Source organism: Octopus sinensis, linkage group LG4 (assembly GCF_006345805.1).
Source record: "Octopus sinensis linkage group LG4, ASM634580v1, whole genome shotgun sequence".
In the NCBI taxonomy this organism is placed as follows: Eukaryota; Metazoa; Mollusca; class Cephalopoda; order Octopoda; family Octopodidae; genus Octopus; species Octopus sinensis.
Window position 1 is genome coordinate 136,762,193 of NC_043000.1, and position 5,018 is coordinate 136,767,210.

Genomic DNA, 5,018 nt, shown 5'->3' on the forward strand with positions numbered 1-5,018 from the left:
TCAGTTTTAGAAGAATACCCATGGTTCTTATTCTAATAGATCAGTACTCAGATTAACACCAGGTGTTGCAGATAGGGCTTGGTTCAGTCAGCATGCTACTACTTTGTTCCTTAACTGGGGGTATTTGTACAGATTTGTTCATTGGTAACCCTTTTTACATCAACAACTTAATATCAGTACTATACCATCACATCTATGCTCAATGTCCACTAACTTATTCATGTTCTAATATTACTGTATCATGCACTACCTGTAAAAACATAAAAGGTTCACTGCTTGAATATTACCCTTCCAACTACATGTTCATTAACACCCAGTTAAAGGCATAAAGCAATACTCCAATTTCGTTTTTGGATTTGGATTTGGTTTGCAAGATTCTTTATATGAGTTCGTGTGTTGTAGCATATTCTGTTGTGTCTGGGGAGAGTCATTTTCTTTTTGTGCCTTATAATTTAACACACTCACCAGTAAAATTTCCACTTATTTCTTATTTTTATTTTCCTAAAATTTTCGTTGCGTCTTGCAACCTTTTCAATAGTCTTGACTCTCTCTAATCACTCTAATTACAATCATCATTATCATCATCAGCTAACTACAAATTGCACTTGCTTTGGGTATAATTATGAATGTACCCATAAGCAAGATGCAATGAAAATTTTAGGAAAATAAAAATAGGAGTGGCTGTGTGGTAAGTAGCTTGCTAACCAACCACATGGTTCCGGGTTCAGTCCCACTGCGTGGCATCTTGGGCAAGTGTCTTCTGCTATAGCCCCGGGCCGACCAATGCCTTGTGAGTGGATTTGGTAGATGGAAACTGAAAGAAGCCTGTCGTATATATTTAAATATATATATATATGCCAGCACCGCCCGTCTGGCTTCCGTGCCGGTGGCACATAAAATACACCAATCTGACCGTGGCCGTTGCCAGCCCCGCCTGGCACCTGTGCAGGTGGCACGTAAAAAACACCCACTACACTCACGGAGTGGTTGGCGTTAGGAAGGGCATCCAGCTGTAGAAACATTGCCAAATTAGACTGGAGCCTGGTGCAGCCTTCTGGCTTCCCAGAACCCCGGTCGAACCGTCCAACCCATGCTAGCATGGAGAACGGACGTTAAACGACGATGATGATGATGATGATGTATGTGTGTGTGTGTTTGTGTCTGTGTTTGTCCCCCTAGCATTGCTTGACAACCGATGCTGGTGTGTTTACGTCCCCATCACTTAGCGGTTCGGCAAAAGAGACCGATAGAATAAGTACTGGGCTTACAAATAATAAGTCCCGGGGTCGATTTGCTCGACTAAAGGCGGTGCTCCAGCATGGCCACAGTCAAATGACTGAAACAAGTAAAAGAGTAAAAGAGTAAAGAGTATAGGAAATAAGTGGAAATTTTACCGGTGAGTTTGTTAAATTATAAGGCACAGAAAGAAAATGACTCTCCCCAGAAACAACAGCAATACTCCAATGCTAATTTTAAAATATGATATTTTCTACTTGATCCAGAGAAACTAAAATATTATCCCTCAACTGGTGCAAACAAATAAATATACTGCACCTCTCCTACAATTCTATTACACACTGTAACAAGAGAATTGTTAATAACCATAATAATATAAGTCTAATGGAACCTATATGGTATAATTTTCTGTCCAATGAAATCCAAGTAATTAATTTGACCAAGCTACTTGTTCGGTTCGGTTCTTCCTAGAATAACACAATGAATAACAGCACAGCTTCACTACAACACAGCACCCCATGTGGTGAATAGCTGGAATGTCAGGATTAAAAAGTTGTGTATCTGGTGTAAAAACCACATGAGTTTTGCTTAATCGTTTAATTATCAGCTGAGCAGAGATATTTAATGGTAACAATCAGAAATATTGCTGCAAAAAACGTAGCAATAGGCATTCATCATTGGTTCCATATTTATATATCAGTGCCATTGCTTGCTGGCATTGCTATTTTTTATAATTGTTATAAAATCATGTGAAGGCACATGGCTCAGTGGTTAGAGCGTCAAGCTCACAATCATGTGGTAGTGAGTTCAATTCCTAGACCAGGCTGTATATTGTGTTCTTGAGCAAGATACTTTATTTCCCGTTGCTCCGGTTCATTCAGCTGTAGAAATGAGTTGCGACATCACAGGTGCCAAGTATCAGCCTTTGCCTTTCCCTTGGATAGCACCAGTGGCATGGAGAGGGCAGGCTGGTATGGATGGGCAACTGCTGGTCTTCCATACATAACGTTACCCAGACTTGTGCCTGAGAGGGTAACCTTCTAGGTGCAATCCCATGGTCATTCATGACTGAAGGGAGACATTACCCTTTATAGCTGTTATAAAGCATTTCCTTTACAATGGTGATTCTCAATGGAGGAGGAATTATAATTTTGAGATTTTCTTTTTTTTTAAGATTTGCTTTATAAATTGCATCTGAATATAAATAGCAAGAAAATAATTAAAATATGCAATGAACCTGAAAATAAAAACAAGAGCAGACTGTGTACAGAAGTATACTATTCTAATATTCATAGGAGTATGTGAAATTTAGCTACAGGGTAGGTGTAACAAGTATTTGAAAACTATTTTAAGATGTTAGAAGATTCATTACAAATAGAATTTATATAACTGGAACATATTAAAGCATTTAGATAAATTTATTTCAACAATATTTGTAAATAAATGACGAAAAAATCTGAAATTGAAAATGTGTCAGTAAATTTTAATTTTTTCTACTTGTTTCTTTTCAGTCAAAATCTTTATTATTGTAGATTAATTTAATAAACCAACAAGTGCACAAAATATATCATCATCTGTTGTGTTCCTTAAGAATTTAAACACAAAATTATTGACAACTTTGTTTAGAGGAGCTTAATATTCATGGATACTGTCCTTATACAATATAACACGAAAATAATATTAAGATATATTTTTCATTGTTAATTGTATAAATATAGATATAAATACACACACACACATATAGTTAGAGATAGATACATAAATACATAGACAGACAGACAGACAGGTAGATAGATAGTTAGGTAGATAGATGAAGATGTGATGTTGAAAGAAACAGTGGAAGATATGACTATGAAAGAAATATATGATAGAAAAATGTGAATAAATCACTTTTACGAAAGAAGGAAATAGTTATTTCAAAGAAGGAATCTATAAAAATATCTTTTAAGGAGAGCTTATGAAAATCAGTAAGAGGAATTCTGAAAAAAAAAACTTATAATGAAAAGATATTAAAATGTTCATAAAAGGAATCTGTCAAAGTATACTTCCAACAAAACTGATTTCACCTATTCTTCAATTCATGAACCATTTACATTTACAGCATATATATTTGTAAAAGATGAAGACATTTTTCTGAGACATAGCTTAAGATATCTATGAAAGAAAGTAAATTTAGTTTCCAAAATGTGTTTTCAGTATTTGCTGTTCTTTAAAATGAAACGTAAACGCACCAATGAGGGTCACTTTTGTGGGTTTTCTACGCATATTTTTTAAATGGTTTGGTCTACAGAAATGGTCGTGCTTATGGTCTTGCCAGCCATCCAAGATCAGTGAGACCAACATGGTTGATATTCCTCTTAAACTATTAGAAATAGCAGTGAAATCACTGAATAATACAATCTATATATACATTTATGGATGTGTGTGTGTGTGTGAATGTAGTATGTATTTCTTTATTGCCCACAAGGGGCTAAACATAGAGGGGACAAACAAGGACAGACAAAGGGATTAAGTCGATTACATCGACCCCAGTGCGTAACTGGTACTTTATTTATCGACCCAGAAAGGATGAAAGACAAAATCGACCTCGGCGGAATTTGGACTCAGAACGTAACGGCAGACGAAATACGGCTACGCATTTCGCCCGGCCTGCTAACGTTTCTGCCAGCTCGCCGCCTTCGTGTGAATGTAGTATGGCTGAATGGTTAGGAAGTCACTTTACAATAATACAAGCCCTGGGTTCAATCCCAGAATATGATATCTTCGGCAAGTCTTTTATCATAACTTTCAGTCAACCCAAGCATTGTGTGTGGAATTGGGGAGATAGAAGCTGGGTACAAAAACCATTGGAAGGATTGTGTCAAATTCAAAGTTCCAGCCTTGTTACATACTGTCATGCATACTCAGCTTTAAATATTAAAAGTAGGCATGATAAATCCATGAGAAGAAGCAGCTGTAAGGTTTTGACTTTCTTCCTGTAATAATATTGTATATGACTTGAGATGTTTGCTCTGCCTTAATTTTTGACGTCCTCTTTTACTCTTTTACTTGTTTCAGTCATTTGACTGCGGCCATGCTGGAGCACTGCCTTTAATCGAGCAACTCGACCCTGGGATTTATTCTTTGTTAGCCCAGTAATTATTCTATCGGTCTCTTTTTGCCGAACCGCTAAGTGATGGGGACTTAAACACACCAGCATCGGTTGTCAAGCAATGCTAGGGGGACAAACACAGACACACAAACACACACACATACATATATATATATATATATATATATATACGACGGGCTTCTTTCAGTTTCCGTCTACCAAATCCACTCACAAGGCTTTGGTCGGCCCAAGGCTATAGTAGAAGACACTTGCCCAAGGTGCCACGCAGTGGAACTGAACCCGGAACCATGTGGTTGGTAAACAAGCTACTTACCATACAGCCACTCCTGCACTGTGCCTCTCAAATATTATTCCCTGTCGTAAGGCTTTACTTCCACACATACCAGCTTAATTAAATTCATCCTTAGTCAAAAGATACCCGTTGTTATTATCCTGTTATTTGTATTTGTGTACCATTTCTCTGTTTTCTTTTTCCGTCCTTGTTTTCATATAATTTGCTGCTTTCTTCCAAGGAATCTAGTGCTCTTAGCTTAGCTTTTCCTTGGGGCTGGCCAGATTGGAGCAATCTCGAGTATAACCAGCTGGAATTGCAAAGATAATCTGGAACTCGATTGAAGAAAGAAAGCTCTGAATGACCTGTCCCTGTTTTCTTTGTATCGTCTGTCTGGAT